Source organism: Melanerpes formicivorus, unplaced genomic scaffold (genome assembly GCF_026170545.1).
Source record: "Melanerpes formicivorus ecotype bairdi unplaced genomic scaffold, bMelFor1.0.p_v2 SCAF_55, whole genome shotgun sequence".
NCBI classification, from domain to species: Eukaryota; Metazoa; Chordata; class Aves; order Piciformes; family Picidae; genus Melanerpes; species Melanerpes formicivorus.
Genome location: NW_027142407.1, coordinates 4,802,964 through 4,823,884, shown reverse-complemented (window position 1 = coordinate 4,823,884; position 20,921 = coordinate 4,802,964).

Here is a 20,921-nt window from a genome sequence, read left to right as displayed (position 1 = left end):
CTGCATTAAAAAATGGAGGGGGGAGAGGGGGTAGACATACAATTATCTGAAAGGTAAATACCTGGTCTCCTAGAAATCATTGTGAAACAGCAGTATATCCATCAGTACTTTATGTTTTTCCAAAGGTATATTGTTATATCTGCATTCTTACTCAACTTATGAGCACCTACAATGTGCAGACAACTCAGCCGTAAGATTTTTCGAACATATCTGCTAAAAGAGACATGAGATTCCTTCAGCCCAGGAGTTTGTAGTAGTAACTGTCTGCAATGCCCTAATAATGCTGAATTTCCATTCTAGTCATTCTAACAGTGCCAATTCTGACCTGAGAGCAAATCAAACAAAAAGAGAGACTAGGAGTGTAAATCAAACAAAAAGAGAGACTAGGAGTGTAAATAATCCCTATCTACTTAAACTAATGGTCTCAAAATCTAACCCCTGTATCAATTCTCTGACAATCTAAATCACCGATATGCCAACAGAACACAACCTGCAGCTGCACAATTCTCACATCTAACCCTGCATCACTCCTCTGACTCCTCTCAGTCTTGTCAATGCCCAGCACATTCCCAGCAGCTAACTCACTTAACTTCTTGCAATTTGCTATAGTTTGTTTGTATTCATTTTGTTTCTCATTCACACTGGTATGGCACTTAGGCAGTGTGGTTTAGGTCAATCTTGCAGTAGAAAGCAAGTTCATAGCCCTGAAAACTTTGCAAACTCCAGTCTCACAATATTTAACAGTATCAATATTTACAAAAGTGACATCAGACCTGATCTTGTGTTCCCAAAACTGCTTCAGGAGCCAAAATCCCCACTGTACTGAGCAAAAGCAGTAACATGTCTTGTAACACCCAATGTCTATCGCAGCCAACAGGTACAGTCAAGCAGCCAGTGTTGTCCCTTGCTGCCCAGGGTGGACTCAATCCCAGTTTGGGATCAGGGGATGAATTTGGGCTTCTCCTTGTCCCCAGCCTGCTAGTTTTGACCACATTCTTTCAGATCCCAACTGGGGACAACCTCTTTTGTGCCCTTTCTGAATGAACCAGAAATTCCACTTTCTTGCATCAGTGACACATTTTCACACAAACGGCCTAGCTGGCAGGAGTCTCTGGACTTCAGTGGATTTCAGTATTTCTCTGCCCAGGATATTTTGGCTTAACCTTTATCTTGGGTTGGACTTCATGAAGTGGTTGGACATAACGATGTTAAAGGTTTTTTCCAACTTAAACAATTCCATGGTTCTATGATACAGAACTTAATTTGTGACTGAAGAAGCAAGTTACTGAGTGATGTGCACCTGCAATCATGTTTATATCAAAGCTGAATAATCACTAGACAGGCCCAGGGAGCACTATTGACTAAAGAAACAATTGGTGAATGAATGTTCTCACTGAGAGGTCTCACCTACGTACCCTAGAATCATAATGGTATCTGTTATCACTAGAATCTCTATCACTGAAGTCCTTGCTCCTGAGATCAGGAATCAAATAATTAAAAACCAAAAACATTCTATATTTATAGCACTATACAATAGACGGTTATCAGCCAAATCATGCTGCAAAGCAGCTTAATTCTGTGATCTTGACTTCAGATCCCTCAATGTGGTAGAAAAAATAATTACATTAGGTTGTTCATATTTTAAACCCCTGTGTTTGATCTTAAGTCACTTCATGTTGTGAACAACAGAATTGAATATGAATTCCTGAAAATTGATATTAAATTCACAATAGGTGAAATTTCAGTAAAGAGTAAAAGTGCAACTACAGGTTTAGAACTCCTTGGGATATTGTGCTGTAGACAGAAATGATGGCCAGGTTTGTTTAGTTTTAAAGGGTTGGCTTCTGTAGGTTTTAAGTCTTTTTCAATTCATGTAGCAAGAAAAGTAACAGAAAATTCATCATCTTCCCTAATTTTTGTCTTTTGGGTTGGTGGGGTTTTTTATGATCTATGGTACTGCCTAGATGATTATACTTCACCATCTGGTTAACCTTATCAGCAAGACACCAGAAAACAAATCCTGCACTGCTCAATTTTATCTACACTTCAGCTATTCTGATCACAAGCAGTTACCCAAAATCATGAAAAATTGTTATGGAGACTTGAAATGTGCTGCATAAACAACTTGTGACTGAATTCCACCAAGGGCTCCTGCACTTTTCAAGGGAAAAATTTATTCCTCTAAACTCCACTCATGGATCCCAGTTTTCATAAGGGAGAACATGCTACATGAGATACGAGACAGATAATATTGTTTGGTATCAAGATATTGGGAGACAAGAGGTCTGAGCACACAAAGTTTTTCATAGGCAAACAAATCCAAACATTCATTGTGGTAATTATTTGGGATCTAAGAATAATAAATAGCAAAACAGGGAAAAGAAGATGTGTTTATCTTACATAACAGAAGTCAAAGTCTCACAGAGTGGTTATTTATTTATATACATGAGAGAGAGAAAACTTGTTGTAGTGGTTTGAGCCTTAACTGAGAGTTAAAAGCTCAAATGGGGAAAAGGCTGAGAATCTCTTCCCCACTTCCCCCCCACCTCCTCCCTCCAAACAGGGAGAGGAGGGAAAAAAAAAAAAAAAAAGGTAAGGAGCAAATCCACTAAGCAACAATCTGGAGTCAGCTTGGAAGTAGAGAGGCAAATAATTTTTTTTCATTCAAAATATATATATATATAGCAATAACAGGGAAAAAGGTTCACAAGGGCAAGGAACAAGAATGGATGGGAGGGGGATAGAAAAAGAATAATACAAAACCAGTCTGTCTCTGAGGAGGCGCAGAGGCAGCAGGGAGAAGGATCAGGTCCGGCCACGTGGCTGAGGATCAGGAGAGCAGCTGCAGTAGCTCTCATCCAGCAGAGGCAGGAGCCAAAAAGCAGATCCAACAGCTATGAGGTCCTGCTTTTTATACCCTTGCTGGGCAGGGAGGGGGGAGTGGAACAGACTCAGCTTTCCCAGGGGGGAGACGCCCTTCAGGGAGTGTAAAGTACCCGCAAGCCCTCCACCCTGCTTTCTTCTTTTGTTTTTCAGAAAAAAGGTGTTAACCCACCACACTTGTATTTACAACATAAGAAATAAACAAAATGAAACGTCATACACTACATGACAGAGTCATGCTGATAACCATAAGTAACCTCTTTGTAAGAGAGCTGCTTTATTAGAGGGATGTTGTTCTCTGTTAATTCTATGCAAATTGATCCTTCACAAGTTTTGAAACATTAGAGTCAGGGCATTGAATAGGCCACTGAAACTTTAAAACAAATTGAGGCTGTGTTAGGAAGTAAAGTGCAGGTTCTTCTGTTTCATTAGGGAAAGAGATTTGCTAGAGAAGATATTTTCTTTTCTTGAAGGATTCTCAAAGGACCAACAACAATCTGGTTTTCCTAAACACCAGGCATGAAATCTTACCTTATCATTGCTCCACTGTCTTCAAAGACAGAAGCCTTTAGGAAGTGAGGGGGAGAACTCTAGTTGGAGTTAGTCAAAGAGCCACTTCAGAAGGGTTCAGAAAAAACTTAGTCAGCCTTTCTCTCATAGCTTTCTCCAGCAGAAACACCACACTCTTAGGGTCTATTGAAAGGCTGATTCTAGCTCTCGGTATCAGAAAGAAATGAAAAAAAGAGAAAGCTTATAAAGAAGTAAATTGTGACTACCTCACCAGAGTCATTCAATATTCAGCAGGTAATACTCAAAGTAGCTTGTCTTTCCTTAACTTTTCAATGCAGAAAATTTTAAAACCAATTCTGGTTTTGTCCTGTTTCATCCCATGTACCAAACAAGGTTATCAACAACAAAGATTGGTTCTGTAAATGAATGTGAAGGGTTTAACTTATACACGAAGCTTCAGTGTTTGTGTAGGGCTGCTTTGGGATTCTCCACAGCCTTTATCCACCACTAAAGTGAAAAAACAAGACAAATGAGGAAAACACAAGAAGATCAGGAGAAATGTTTGCATTGGGTTGGAAGGAACCTCCACAGAGTCAAGAAGAATTGCCTTATAGTCCATGGTATGCCATAGTACAAAACATGATTAGGTCTGTGGAAGCCTTTGATCTCAGTCATATAGCACATAGAGAGTGTACTCCACCCCACCGGCCAAAGAAAGTTTGCTATGAATTAGAGCACTCCCCAGAAACTCTAATTTACAGCAGAAGCTGTCATAATCCCTTTCTTGACAGAGCCCTCTCTATTTCACCTCTCAGGAGAACTGCATCAAATAATCTGCTCTGCTGGGGCATGTACTTTGCAGGACTCCCCATCTTTTACAGCAGGACTCCTACACAGCAGGCAGTCAGTGCACAGGGTGGGTTTTGTTGAGGGATCTAGGGTCCTTTTCCTTGGAGAAAAGGAGGCTGAAGGTTGTGGGTGTTGGTCTCTTCTCCCTAGTAGCATGTGACAGGATGAAAGGAAATGGCTTCAAGTTGCGCCTGAGGAGGTCTAGATAGATATTAAAAGAAATTTCTTAACTTAAAGGGTCATTGAGCACTGGAATAGGCTGTCCAGGGAGGCAGTTGAAGCCTCATCCCTGGAGCTGTTTAAAAGACACAGAGATGTGGTTCTGAGGGACATAGTTTAGCAGCAGTCTTGGTAGAGTTAGATAATGGTTGGACTCAATGATCTTAAAGGTCTTTTCCAATCCAAATGATTCTATTCTATGAAAGAACAAAGCCAGTATATTCTGATAAACACCTCACTTGAAGAGAATTGAAACATTTTTGTTTACAACACGAAACAGTCACATGCTGCTGCAGTTATTATTACCCAGATAAAAGACCAGTAACAAAACACAGGCTTCCCCTTAATACCCAGATTTTAGAGAACAGCTATAACCCTATTACAGTTTATACTTCACCAGTCTCAGAAACTACCTCAGAGGACCATCACATCCTACTAACACTGAACCTGGCATCCTGCATTCCAAAGGAATTCTATCATTCTTCACCACCTTTACAACCTTTCTCTTCCCCATACCCACAGAACACCAAGAGCTCTGAAATGCAGTATTATGCAAATACCTTGGAAGCCTTTGCTCCACATTTATATTTCAGAGTAATCAATAAATTATTATTTCAATATTTATTGGAATCTCAGAATAAGAAAGAAGACAGATTACACAAATCCATCTTAGCTGATTAATGGGTAGTCCAGCAAAAGGCTTACACTGATGGAGTGGGGCAGTATGCAGACTATATTACTGAATATTTCAGCTGGGTTGTAAATATAGTATCTGTTTCTCTTAGGGACTGTCACACTGAGTGCAGTATAAAAGGCAATAAATTTCCACAGATTAATTAACTCTTTGGTTACTGGGGCTGTGTGTCACCTATGCTGGCACCTAATAAAAAATCCTTTAATGCCAAGACATAAAGAAGGGCCTCTTTGGAAATGAGTTATTAACAGCATTTCGTGAATAGATGGAGAAATTGTAGCCCAGCCATTTAAGTGTCATAAAGTGCAGCAAAGGCTGCTGGAGGCCTCTGAGGGACGCCAGGCAATACCATAACAATCAAATCTGAGATGGAAGAGGGATTGAGCTGTCCACTCAGAATTTTTATATTGTCAAAGAGCAGCGAGGAAATAATGTGATCAAGAAGTGAATTAACCTTGTGTGTGAAAGAAAGGGGATGATCTGATGGAAAAGGCAGTAAAGTAAAAATCACTCCATAATGCCTACATTGCAGGCTGGTCATGAGGGGCCCCTAATGTCTGCAGGCTGTCAAGGAACAGATCCAGCCCTCTAAGTACCATAAACCCATTACCTGCATTAGCCTGTAATTGGAATACAGTTATTCATACTTTTAAAGTTCTTCAGGTCCTGGTGCTGACTAACCATCCAGCATTAATATTCTTTGCTTCCACCCTTGTGGTAGAACATGGGCAGTCTTCTGTGGCAACTAATGATCAGGAAGGGATGAAAGACTTCTAGACCACGTTGCACTTATATGTAAGTCTGTATTACAGTACTGTCTAATCTGTTTCCTTGCTGTCAATTCTCTATGAAGCTATGCTGGCATTTCCTGTAAACAAGCAGCTGCAGATATCTGCACTGCTGGAACTGACACAGCCATACAGGAGGATTATAGGACAGAGGAAATAGTCCATACCAAGTCTAACAAGGTTGCTTTGACCTAAATGTCTTTAGTAACATGCTAGTCAAGCAAGAGGCAGTGAAAGTCATACAGTATACTTCTGTCATACAATGTACTTTTGTCATGTACAAGTAGGCAATTTTTTTTTCCTTATCTTTATAAAAGACAACATTTTCTGTGGACCACTCAACATTCCCACCTAACTTGCTGTTGGCTGCAAACTTAATGAGGGTGATCTCAATCTTCTTGTCAAGATCATTGGTAAAGATAGGTAACAGGAGTGGGTCCAGCACTGAGCCCTGGGGAACACCACTATGACTGTCTATCAACTGGATTTAACTCCATTCACTACCATTCTGGGGATGTGGCCACCCAGAAAATGTTTGATCCAGCAGAGTGTACACTCATCCAGCCCTAGGGTAGCCATTTTTTTCATTAACAGACATGGAGGACAGTATCATGGTATCAAAGGCTTTACTAAAGTCCAGGTAAACAAGATCCACAGCCTTTCCTTCATCCATCAAGCAGGTCACCTTGTCATAGGAGATGGGGTTCACTAAACTGGACATGACCTTCATAAACCCATGCTGACTGGGTCTAGTCACCTAACTGTCCCATGAATGCTGTGTTACAGCACTCATGATTACTTGTTCCATGAACTTCCCTGGCACTGAGGTCAATCTGTAGTTCCCTAACTCCTTCTTCTGGCCCTTCTTGTAGGTGAGCATCATATTTGCTAATCTCCAGTCCATGAGCCTGTAATCAAAATTCCACCAGTGGTACCAGCCTTTGAGCCACATGTTAAATCAGGTGTGTTTTCCTGTTCCTTTCAGTATTCTTCCCTGCCACTGAAAGGACTGAGGAAAACACTATCTGTGTTCCTGATCCTTCAACCAATAGCCCTAGTGCCTTAAAGTCTCAGAGAGTGGCCATTAGCACACTGACACTTCCTTTTAATCTGCCACTGTTGGCAGAGCCAGCACCACCTCAACAGCCCCTTAGTGAGCTGCCAGCCCCCAGAACAGGCCAGCTGCTCTTCCCAGCTTCAAAAAGCCTCCCCTCAAAAACTTTTGCTGGCCCTTTTCACTGCAATTTCCTTCTCCAGTCAGGCTTGCCTGCACTGAAGTTGGTCTTCTTGCTGAGTGAACAAGGCAAGATAAAAACCCTGTAACTGACCCTTCAGTAAATACCTCTTCTTAGACAAACTTCTGTGAAACAGTGTGTTCAATTTTACACAGAGAATTTAACAACATTAGAAAGGTATAGAAATTTAAAAACTAACTTAATAAATGAAGGATTTACTAGTTATGGTGAATGTGTTCTCTTCCACAAATTCTGCTCAGAAAGTGAGGCCACACCACAAATAGTGGGTTCAGATCTGGGTTCCTCACTCTAAGAAAGACGTTGAGGTGCTGGAGTGTGTCCAGAGAAGGGCAACAAAGTTGGCAGAGGATCTACAGCACAAGTCTTGTGAGGAGCAGCTGAGGGAACTGAGGCTGTTTAATCAGGAGAAAAAGACGCTGAGGGGAGATTATCTTGCTCTTTACAAATACCTGAAAATAAGTTTTGGCAAGGTGAGGTCTGTCTATTCTCCCAAGGAACAAGCAATAGAACAAGAAGAAATGGCCTGAAACTGCACCAGGTTGGATATCAAGAAAAAGTTATTCCCTGAAATTCTCAAGCCCTGGAACAGGCTGCCCAGGAAAACAGTGGAGTCCTCATCCCTGGTGGGATTAAAAAGCCATATAGATGGAGTGTTAAGGGACGTGGTTTAGTGGTGACACAACAGTGTCAATTTAATTGTTGCACTTGATGATCTTAAAGGTCTTTTCCAGCCAAAATGATTATAAGATTCAGCAGATCAAAAATAGCCAGAGTTGAACAAGTTTGGAAAGCTCCGGGCATGCTTATATAACAAAGATATCATATTAGGAATATAACCACCGAACTACCTTTCTCTGCTCCTTCAAATTGTCCATACTCTCTAATCAGTTCATGACAAAATAGTTGGGTCTGTCACTATTGAATCCACTTCTACTCGCCAACAGAAAACATACAAAAGCTGCCTCTAGGAGCATCTCTGCAGGGCATGGAAAAATGCTGCTCCAATCTTCCTATTCTTTTTGTTCAATCAATATCCAAAGCACCTAAGTGAACATACAACATGGAGAACACTTTCAAAGCTGAAATTAGTTTAGTCACATTCCAACTTTGAAGAACAACAAATAATGGATCCAAAGCTATTACCCAAGAAAACAAGGAACCAAACTGTGTAGCACTAAGCAGATTTAAAAAGCACTTTCAGCTAAAAAAAGTATCTGCAACAAAACTAATGAAATTGAAATGAAAAAGTCTTTCTCCAGCTCTGTAGAGCAGCAGTGAGCACCGAGCAAGGCTCAAGCACAATGAAATCTTGTGGAAGTCCAGGCAAAGGCTGCCAAGCGTTGTGTGCAGCAGGGGCACAGACACCACTCGTCCTGCTCTCACCCTTTCAGTTCAGTATCAGATGAAAACACGTCATCATTTTCAGTAACCTCACATTGATATTCCAATTGCTTGAAAAGAAAAATAGTTTTGCCAGAGAATATCAAATTCAGTGCAATATCTGCTGGGCCTAATGGTGTCTGAGCACAGGGCCACAAAAAGAGCCAGACCAAAGATCAGTTTTTCAGCCTCTCTTTTAGTTTGGTGGGCAATTGACACTTGGCTCCTCAACAAACATAACAAAACTTGACACCTGTACAAATAGCTTGGTTTGTAGTTCAGTTACATTTTTGTCCTTACAATTTAATACAGAGGCTTCACCTTCTGTTTATGAAATGAGCACTTCAATCCACAAATGGGAGGAAAATTTACTTAACCTATAGTCCTATTTACATTCATGATCAGAGAAGCCTTCCTAATCCTCATTAACTCCTGAATTTCATCCAGCTGAAGTAAAGATTGCATTGAAACAGCAACATTTTGATAGCAAAGACAAAGCTTCAACAACAAAAAAAGAAAGCAGCCCACATTTTAGACTGCAAAATGAAGTCAAACTCTCCTCAAAGTGGAAGCATTCTGGGACAATGATCACTGGGCTGTGAAGGAGATTAATGAGCTCTAACAGTTCAAGTACTTCTGCCCACTGTGTTGTAAATGCTTCACTCACTCCTTCAATTTTCTCACCAAGAAACAGGAGCTAGAACAAAAGCAGCATGGTGCTGAAAGACTACTTGTGAAAGACTATGTCATCTTCACAAGTTATCAAACACTGTGCTAAGTTCAAAGTATTCCAGATAAAGGCTGGACTAAAAGACCACACATCTATGTAGGTGACTTTTCACTTCAGCAAACAGAATGGTTTTCATTCTTTTGTAATGGAAAATGTTATAAATGGATGGTGTAAGTCATGAAACATCATTTTCATTGCTTAAGGTCATGTCTACCACCACCCTTGATCACTTTAGACTGAATTCCTACTCAGTTCAGCATTGTACTCATAGAATTTAAATGTCTACATGGACACAACCTTTACCAAAAGAGTGGTCAAGCACTGGAACAGTCTGCCCAGGACAGTGGTAGTAGAGTCACCGTCCCTGGGGGTGTTCAAGCAGTATGTGGACCTCATGCTTAGGGACAAGGTTTAGTGTTGATCCTTGAGTGCTGGGTTAAGATTTGGGCTGGATGATCTTTGAGGTCTCTTCCAACCAGATATATTCTGTGATTCTGTGAACAGAGACCGGCGACACGGGACGTAGCCATGTAGCAGCATGATTGGGGTCTGTAAAGAACATGCTGAAGGTTTTGGCAGAATTGGTTGCATCAGCCCAAATAACAAAGGTGTGTAGGCTCAGAAAAAGGATTTTAAAAGAAAACATAAAAATGAACCGCCTTCAACATAACCTAGCAATTGAAATACAGCTGTAATAAACTAAGAATAATGAGCATGTTGTAATGCTACTTAACTTATTTGTAAATAGCAAAGTGCTTAGCAAAGGAAAACAGCCTGTGAGGTGGACCATGGGGGAAAAAAAAGACTTTAGATTATTGGCCTAAGTTCAGCAGCAGAGTTAGCAATTTATGGACTTGATTATACCTTCAAAATGAACAATAACCCAGTAACTACTGCAGTAGAAAGGTACTAAATTTTTATGATATGGGGTAATCAGGTTGGCTACCAAAGACATAGTAGATATGCTGCAAAGAAGAAACCATTCACATTAAAATAGCCAAGTAACAAATTCCCTCCTTGAAAAGCATGTTTTTCTTTAGATGATGTCTTTAGCAGATTGTAGGCTGTTTCTTTAAATGAATGCATGACATACTTAATTTCTAGGCATACTTGGTTACAGAAACAGGCACTGTGCTGTACATCGTGGTTAGGAATAAATAGAGCTGTCATACCTGGATTCATATTGACATTTCCATCAGCCTCTTAATCTAGATAGATTTGACATATAAGGAAAAAAGTCAGTCACCCCACATCTAAATGATGCTTACATATTCATAATCAAAATGTTCTTGGTTGTTTATCCAGGAAAACAGAACTAGTTTCTTTATACCTCTCTGGCACAGCAGTGCCCAGGCTGACATTTCACTGTGGGTGGAGACACCATGCTATTTTACTGCAACCACAAATTTGCAGAGAAAAAGTTGAAGGGCAAAATTGTGGTGGTTTTTCAAAAAACTAATGTATTCATTTTTGCGGAAGGTTGCAAAGTATTGTGTTCTGGGCTTCATGGTGGCATGGGCACTCACAGAGTGTGGAATTAGCAATTTCATGCAAAATCAGCAAACTTTTCCCCTCTATTTAGTGCATGAGTTGTTAATAAAAATGAAATTAAAAGGACACACCTATGATGACTCAATAAGCACTGGAAGGAATGTAAAGCTTTTTAATTATTTAATGCTACAAGAGTAACTCAGTGGCTCACAGAATTGTTTTTGTTGTTAGAGACATTTATGATCGTTGAGTCCAACCACCTAACACTACCAAGGCTGGTACTGAACCATGTCCCTCAGCAGGGATTCAATCCCCTCCCTGAGGAGCCTTTTCCAGTGTTTGAGAACCCTTTCAGTGAAGAATTTTCTTCTAATATCCAAATTAAACCTCCCCTACTGTAACTTGAAGCCATTTCCTCTCATCCTATCATGCATTAATATCTAGAAAAGACCAACACCCACTGTGATCCAAGCTCCTTGCAGGGACTTGTAGAGATTTACAAGGTGTCCCTTCAGCCTCCTTCTCTCCAGGCTAAACAACCCCAGTTTCCTCAGCCACTCCTCAGAAGACTTGTGATCTAGACCTTCCACCAGCTTGATTTCCTTTCTTTGGACACTCTCCAGGACTTCTATGTGGTGAGGGGCCCAAAACTAAACACAGTATTCCAGGTGTGACATCACCAATGCTCAATACAGGGGCACAGTAACTGCCCTGGTCCTGCTGGCCACACTTTGCTGATACAGGCCATGATTTTGTTTGCCTTATCAGCCACATATTGGCTCATACTCAGCTGCTTGTCAACCAGCACCCCCAGGTCTTTCTCTGCTGGGCAGATTTCTAACCACAAATAAAAATTAAGCAAATGGAATCATAAACCAGAACACTCAAGAGTTTAATATAAATAATATCCAAAAGCTTTTATGACTGATTTTCTGATCACTTGCTATTTCCTAGGACTGCAAACATTTTTACACTGTCCTCTCCTGAACATTTATGTAGCTTATCACCCAAAGTTGGGCAGCATCTCTGTGTAGTTGGCTCTACAACTCCCTGAAAGAATGTTGTAGCAGGGTGAGTGTCAGTCTCTTCTCCCACGTAGGAAGTGACAGGACAAGAGTAAACACCCTCAAGTTGTGCCAGGGGAGATTTAGCTTGTATATTAGAAAAACTTTCTTGCCCAAAAGGGTTGTTAAGCCCTGGAACAGGCCTCCTAGGGAAGTGGCCAAGTCCCCATCCCTGGTGGGATTTAAAAGGCATGCAGATATGGCACTGAGAGACATGGTGACCTGGCAGTGTTGACTTAATGGTTTGACTCAATGATCTTAAAGGTGTCTTCCAATCAAAATGATTCCATGATTCTGTGACTTCCCACAAAGGCAATGAATTCATACGACACAAGAATTTTTAGGACACTGATGTTCACTGTCTAAATATCAATATATCTTTGTCAGTTTCATTAGGCAATAAAACATTTTTCCATTCAATACACTCCAGATACATTGTACCTTACCCTATTTCAAAAAGCCACCCCTTTAGAATGAGAAAAGAAAGTTTACCAATATACCTAATCCTAATAAAAAGAAATCAACATAACACAAATAATGCTGATATAGCTCAACTTTTAGACACAGCTGTGCTCTTTGCCTTGAAGGGATACACACAATTTTTATTCTGCCAGTTATTTACCAAAATGTGTAGAAACTTTGATTTCTGTTTGGTTGGGTTTTAAAATCACATAATCACAAGCTGATGTTTGTCAGCACACTGAAGGACCTAACCAGGCTTCTTAACTGGGTCTTTCTTGAAGCAATCCACAGCCCAGGAGCTCAGATATTGGTAAGCCAAGGACAGGTTTTTACCAGTGCACCGTGCAATGTTTATTTGGGTCTACTAAATTCTGAAAGCCCATGGAAGCTAAAGCCAGGCAGGAGAGTAAAAGGGAAAATACAAACTAAACTGAAGTTTCTGAAATAGTAATGCTAGCCTAAGTGAAAAAGACCAACATTACATAGTGCAAAAGCCAGCATAACAACAAACAAACCACCAAACAACAACAAAGAGGAGTCAAAAGAGTCACTTGATAGAGTTACAGTGATCCATTTCTGAAGAACCACAAAGACCAATTCTTCCACACATTCTAGAAAGCTCTACACTGAAAGTGGTGAGATATTAATGCTTCACCTCATGTCGCATTAGTCCCAGCTATTCGCTATGCCTGTTAGCAGTTGGTAACTGCTGTATACTGGAAAGTTATGTGTGATGTTTGCACTCTCTCCCTGCATGGCAGAATCATGAAATGGTTTTTGGTGGACAAGAGCTTTAAGATCATTTAGTCCAACCATTATCTAACTCTGCCAAGTCCACTGCTAAACTATGTCCCTTAGCACCACATCTCCATTTTATAAACACTTTCAGGAACAGTAATTCAACAACACCCCGGGAAGCCTATTCCAGTGTTTGATAACCCTTTCAATGAAGTCTCTTCTAACATCCACACCTCCCTTGGCTCAACTTAACCAGGGAACTACAGGCCAGTCAGTCTCACCTCTGTGCCTGGAAAGATCATGGAACAGATCCTCCTGGAGTCACTACTCGCTCAAAAGAATAGTGAAGAGGTGATTGGGAACAGTCAGCATGGCTTTGCCAAGGGCAAATCCTGCCTGACCAACCTGGTGGCCTTCTGTGAGCAGGTGACAAAATTAATAGATGAGGGGCGAGCAACTGATGTCGTTTACCTGGACCTGAGCAAAGCCTTTGACACTGTCCCACACCACATCCTGGTCTCCAAACTGGTGACACATGGGTTTGATGGGTGGACCACTAGATGGATAAGGAACTGGCTTGATGGTCGCACCCAAAGAGTGGCTGTCAATGGCTCCATGTCCCAGTGGAGGCCAGTGACAAGTGGAGTCCCTCAGGGATCAGTCCTGGGACCTGTCTTATTCAACATCTTTGTCAGTGACATGGACAGTGGCATTGAGTGCACCCTCAGCAAGTTTGCTGATGACACCAAGCTGTGTGGTGCAGCAGACACGCTGGAGGGAAGGGAGGCCATCCAGAGGGACCTTGACAGGCTGGAGAGGTGGGCACAGGCCAACCTCATGAAGTTCAATAAGAGCAAGTGCAGGGTCCTGCATCTGGGTCGAGGCAATCCCAGGCACAAATACAGGCTGGGCAGTGACTGGCTGGAGGGTAGCCCTGAGGAGAGAGACTTGGGGGTGCTGGTGGACAAAAAGCTCAACATGAGCTCTCAGTGTGCACTTGCAGCCCGCAAAGCCAATCAGATCCTGGGCTGCATCAGGAGAAGTGTGGCTAGCAGGTCGAGGGAGGTGATCCTCCCCCTCTACTCAGCCCTGGTGAGACCCCACCTGGAGTACTGTGTCCAGTTCTGGAGCCCCTATTACAAGAGGGATGTGGAGGTGCTGGAACGTGTCCAGAGAAGGGCCACGAGGATGATCAGAGGGCTGGAGCACCTCTCCTATGAGGACAGACTGAAGGAGTTGGGGCTGTTCAGTCTGCAGAAGAGAAGGCTCCGAGGAGACCTAATTGTCGCCTTCCAGTATCTGAAGGGGGCCTACAGGAAGGCTGGGGAAGGACTTCTCAGGATCTCAGGTAGTGATAGGATTAGGGGGAATGGAATGAAGCTGGAGGTGGGGAGATTCAGGCTGGATGTGAGGAGGAGGTTCTTCACCATGAGAGTGGTGAAGCCCTGGAATGTGTTGTCCAGGGAGGTGGTCGAGGCCCCGTCCCTGGGGGTGTTTAAGAGCAGGCTGGATGAGGCTCTGTCCAGCCTGATCTAGTGTGGGGTGTCCCTGCCCATGGCAGGGGGGTTGGAACTAGATGATCCTTGTGGTCCCTTCCAACCCTGAATGAAACTATGAAACTATGAAACTATGAAACTTGAGGCCATTTACTCTCATCCTATCACTTCTTACTAAGAAGAGACCACCTTGCTACACCCTTCTTTCAGATAGTAGCTACTTACTTGCTGTTTCTGTACTTCACTGTAATACTGAAATCACATAGGTGATACCAAAAGTTAATATAGCATTCGGGAGCTGAAGTGCAACATTCTTGAAGGAAGCAATACTCTTCATTAGGGGAATACAAATGTCTGCTCTACAGTTGCCTCTAGTCTTCTCAGCTACAAGCATGAACATCTAGCATTTCTAAAGGTTTTCAGTTGTTTTCATTGCCTTCACACCATTTAATTATAAAAGAACAGGTAACATCTTGAGTACTAGGGTCTCAGAGTAAGACACATACTTAGAAGCTAAGCAATGCTCTTACAGGACCAGCACCACTGGTCCAAACACTTGACCATTATACAAGGACCATCAGACTACACAAGATTTCCTATGGTCTGTTAATATATATCAAACAATGGTGAGATTGTACAGAAGGAAAGATCTGCTCAACACATCACTTTTATTTCATCAGTTCCACACTGTGTTAAACCAGAGATGAGACATCTCCTGTAAAAGAAAACAGTACTGATAACACCAAATGCTAGAAGCTAACTCAGAATGCAACTTCAAAGGGTAAAGCTGGTAGTGATCTCTGGCTTTAATAGCTCTGCTACCTGCCTATTGCAGAAAATGAACTACATTTCTCACTAACAGGACTGAACCTGGCACATGTCACATTGGAAGAGACTACTCCATCCAATGACATCTCTGATGATGACTCTCTGGCTACTCTAATAAATTCTCTGTATTCTCCAGAGTGCATTTTCATGCATGGAAGACATGATTTAATGTTGATTTGGGGCAGGGAGACATAGGCTCAATCATAAACACTTTCAGTGGATACTCTTTAATGCCTCATGGATCCATATTCAGACAACTGCAAGGCGGAGATCCGGATATCCTAAGAGTACTTTTCATTAAAATGTTTTGGCATGCAGATGACAAGTTCTCAACCCTTGTGAAACATGGGGAAGAGCTAACACAAGTGAGATCTGAATTGTCCTTTTATCTTAGTCCCTGAAGTCCAGACAAACCTGGACATATCATTGTATCATGCAGCGTTAACAGTTCTGATGCCCACAAAGAAGTGACAAAAACCTCACAGGAGTGCAGGTTTATCAATTCACATTTGAAAGATACTCCTAAGACACCACAAAATACCATAAAAACATCCATGAGTACAAAACAAGTGACGTGAGAATTTATTTCAGAACCTTCTCATGCATAATGCTAATTTCTTCAGGTTACATTATGCCATGAAGGTGAGAATACACAGAAAATCCATGATTTATCCTGCCAGGTCCTTAGTAATGAATGCTTTTAACTGCAGTTGTGGCTAATTCCCAGGGGACTTTGTATTTCTAGCACATCAGCAAAGCATACAGAATTCTTTGACTCAAGGTACTATTAACTAATTCAGCAGAAGAAACCACTGAACTGTAAAAATTACCTCCACCCTCTTTTAAGAGGCATTAAGATGTAATGATGAACGAACTTCAGAAATTCAGGAGTTTTTATTCAAATTTATTTCAACACTATAAAATATTGTCCTGCTTTTCTCACCCTCACAGTCTCATATTGTCCTTTCCTTCTTCTGAGAGATATTACTCCTCCCATTCTAGTACTTACCTGACACCAAATAAAACTATTTGGTTTGTCTTCCAGGAACAAACTTTGCTTGTCAAACACCTACATTCCAACTTCATGTACCTTGAATTACCGTGCAATGCCTCCACTGATCCATTCCATGACCTTTACAGTACTCTTCAGTCGCAGATACACTGCAGTTGAGAATCTGTTCAAACTCCCTACAGTAGCTCTTTTACTGAACAAAGGCCAAGAATTTAAATGGTTTCAAAGGAAGATTGACAGTGTGGTAGCTCCCCAGGGAGATGGTTGAATTGCCATTCCTGGAGGTCTTTAAAATATGCAGAGATGTGGTGTTGCAGGACACAGTTTAGCACCAGGCTTGGTAGAGTTTGATCACAGTTGGAATCAATTTTGAAGGTCTTTTCCAACTAAAGTGATTCTATGATCTGTTCTCAGGTTAGCGCTCAAGACCAGATAATTTCAAAGCAGACATCACATAACCACAAGATGTATAAAAAGCCTGATCCTTACTCAGCAGACCTCCCCAATTTTACACTTCAAGAGCCTTCACTTCTCAGAAGTAGGGCCTGAATTCAAACTTTGCCCAGCCATGACACACCCTGGTAAGTCTAGAAGAACCTAAACTTTTACAGAATCATGCTATAGAAGAGAAATTTTTACAGACAAAACATCCTGTCATTCATACTGCTTCACTGGTACTCACTGTGCCACTATCTCTTGTGTGATCAAAGACCAGCAGGCACAGCTGAGGCAGCTTTTCCGCTTCATCTTTTGAGTGTCATCACTGTCACCTGTTAACCTGGGGTCAAACACCTGTTGAGAACTGCTTATGAATTAAAAGAAGTTATTCTAAAGAAGGCTGCCTGTGACCTCAGCTGACTGGTGGAGTTACTTTAAGCCCCTCAAATTAATAAGTACAAAATAATTTGAGTATATCTCAGCTTAAGCACTATTTTCCTTCAATCAAGCAGTTATGAGTGCAAAATTCCCTCTGATGATATTCCAAAGAAGTAGTACAACACACATTTCAGTCACTCTGCAAAAATTCTTCAGTTTGTGTCCACGTGTTTCTGTCACATACATGCTCCAGTGGCAAGAGAACTAATGAGGTTGTATCCAGACAGTTATCCACATTGATCCATGCTCTGTCTGCTCAGATGTTCCCTGGTTTAAGTGCAATTTAAAAATTTAAAAATCAGTATTACAGTACTTTGTAATGTCAGAGGCAGAACCTTCATTTAACTTTGTAATTCTAGACACACTAGCTTTTCCCTTGAATATGATGCATCACATATTTCAGGCTGGGTATTCTGCAGTCATAGAGCTTTCTGTTAGCGTTAAAACTGCAGCTTAGTTTCTGCGGCAGTAAAAAGCAGCACAAGGAATATGTTAGGAAAGGTTTAAAAATTAGGCTGAGGAAAACTATTGTGGCTGGAGTAAGTACAGAAAACTATAGGAAAGAATTCAGAAAATATTTATCTGAGAAGACTAAATCAAAAATATATATTTTAAGGTAAAACACATGCTTTAATTGTATTGATATTGTGATATTTAACCAGTGATCCCCAGTTTGGATGGGAACATACTCCTAATTTAAAAAGCATGCTTAGCAAGAAGCCAGCCAAGTCTCTCATCTACGTGTCCCTTATTTATTTTGTTCTCATTCCACAGCATCTCAGAGCAACAACAATAAAGATCTGTACAAAGCTGGCAGGAAAATCTTCCTGTGAAACATACGGTATTAAATTATCAGTATCACCATCTGTCAAGGGTTAGGGCTGGGTTGGCCACTAGACAAGTGACAGATGCTCTCTATAAGCCTCTCGCAATTCCCAAAGGGAAAAGGAATAAGGGAGAGAGACTGATGGGTTGGGAAAGAAAACTAAAATGGCTTAATGAAAATAATAACAATAAAATCAAATAGATACAAATAAATACAAACCAGTATCAAGCACAACCCCCCTGACGGCAATGATGTCACTACTGATGCTGTGGGCAGGCACTGGAGAAGTCCCAGACTGGACTCAGTGGCAGAAGGGAACAGGATTCAGGGACACACAGATCATGATCAAAGACAGAACAGAGTCCTCTTTGGACATCAGCCTTTGAAAAAGACACTTAACTCTGGTGATCCCTCAGCTTGGTACTGAATATGACATAGATAGAAAGAAATTCCTTGTTGGCCAGTTTAGGGTTACCTGTCCTGTCTGTTCCTCTCTGCAGGTGCTACCTCTTTCTTAGTGCAGCCCAAAGTGGCACACAAGATTTAGCAGTGACCATGGTCTGCATGTTAGCGAGTCTAAGGAAGAGCCTTTCTACACCCCCAACCCCTGGCAGCAAATCTAACCATCAGTGTTATCGCTGCTAAAAGCAGCCACTGCATGTGTTAACTTCACAAAGTGCTGTCACTGAGCAGAGATTCAGCTGAAAAGTCAAATCGCTGAACAGAATTGTTCTGTTCTAGGTCAATCCAGGATGCCACTGTATTTGTCAAGAGAACTGTTGTTCATCCCTATCTTCCCCATGTTACAGAGGTAAACAGCCTCTCTTCTTTAGTTAGTCAAGTTTCTAGGTTTATCGAACTCCCACAAATTCACTAGATGACAGGTTAAAACAGCCAAAATGCATTTTCATCTAACCAGAGCACTTACTTTTTCATAATACTTAGTTGAATGCAAATGTTAAAGTACAACTCACAGGAAAATAGAAAATATGGATGTAATACCCCACTGGTTTTGGCAAACACATAAACCAGTAAGTTATATTTGGCTTAGCTGTATCAAGACTCACAAACTGCATCCTTATTTGCAAGAATAGAATAGAATAGAATAGAATAGACCAGACCAGACCAGGTTGGAAAAGACATTTAAGATCATAGAGTCCAATGTATCAACCAACACCATCTAATCAACTAAACCATGGCACCAAGTGCCTCATCCAGTCTCCTCTTAAACACTTCCAGAGATGGTGACTCTACCACCTCCCTGGGCAGCCCATTCCAATGGCCAATCACTCTTTCTGTGAAGAATTTCTTCCTAACATCCAGTCTAAACTTCCCCTGGCACAGCTTGAGACTGTGTCCTCTTGTTCTGGTGCTGGTTGCCTGGGAGAAGAGACCATCATCCGCCTGTCTACAACCTCCCTTCAGGTAGTTGTAGAGAGTGACAAGGTCACCCCTGAGTCTCCTCTTCTCCAAGCTGAGCAACCCCAGCTACCTCAGCCTCTCCTCATAGGGCTGTGCTCCAAACCCCTCCCCAGCTTTGCTGCCCTTCTCTGGACACGTTCCAGCAACTCAACATCTTTCCTAAACTCATATTTATCATACAAAATATCAAATACTAAAAGCTAAATCCACACAGCTCTGAAAAGTGGGACAAAAGTTTTGAAAGTGCCTTTTTAATTTGACTTTTGTGAGGATTTCACCACATAAACTCCCTTACTCTTGCTTCATTAACTCCATTTTATTTACCAGCCAGGAGAAAATGTTTGTGGTTACTTGTGTTACTAATAGCAAATGCTGCATGTGGAAACATACCAGTACTGAATTATCTTTGCACACACAGGAAATATTTTTCACTCCTTTTAATTCTTAACAGAAACACATGCTGTGCTACAAAGATATCAGAATCCTGGAATGGTTTGTGTTAGAAGGGACCTTAAAGATCATCTAGTTCAAAACCCTCTGCCATGAGGGACACCTCCTATTAGACCAGCTTGGTCATAGCCCCATCCAAGCTGGACTTGAAAACTTCACAGCCTCCACAGCTTCTCTGAGCAACCTGTTTCAGCACCTCACTACCCTCACAGGGAAGATGTTCTTCCTAGTGTCTAATCTCAATCAAGCTTCTTCCAGTTTGAAGTAATTATCCCTTGTTCTATCACTTTTTGCAAAGTCCCTCTCCAGCTCTGAAGTAGCACCCTTTGAATATGTGAAGGATGCTATAAGGTCTTCCCAGAGCCTTCATTTCTCTAATATGAACAACCTCAGTTCTGTCTTCCTCGAAGAGGTGCTCCAGCCCTTTGATCATCACTAGCAAAAGGCAAGATGTTCATCTGTTAAAAATATTCCCTATTTGTGTTCCCTTCCACAAACAAGAAATGTAGAACACTTCTGCTGTGGTTAATTCTCAACCTACCATATAGGGCATGGGTCCAGGCACACCATTACACAGGTGGAAAATGAGAAATACTCATGTTCAAGGAACTGGAGAGCAATCCAGTAACAATGGACTAACCAAACAAAAAAAAAACCCCACAGCTGGCATGTCCGAGTTAGTTTGTTGTGAACACAAGTTGCTGTCAATATAACTACAGCCAGCAGCATTATTGTGCATCTTCACTTTTGTATTCGCGAAGAAAGACACAAGATTAAGTTTAAGCACAGAGTGAGCTGCCCTGTTGTTACATGGAGTTGGTCAAGGACAGGTACACACAGGCAGCATGAGAACTTTGAGATCTTTAATACTTCCACTGCCTCTGCTTGTGATGTACAACATCTATTTCCTGGCTAAACAGAGAAGCGAAGTCCCTGGAGTCCAAATC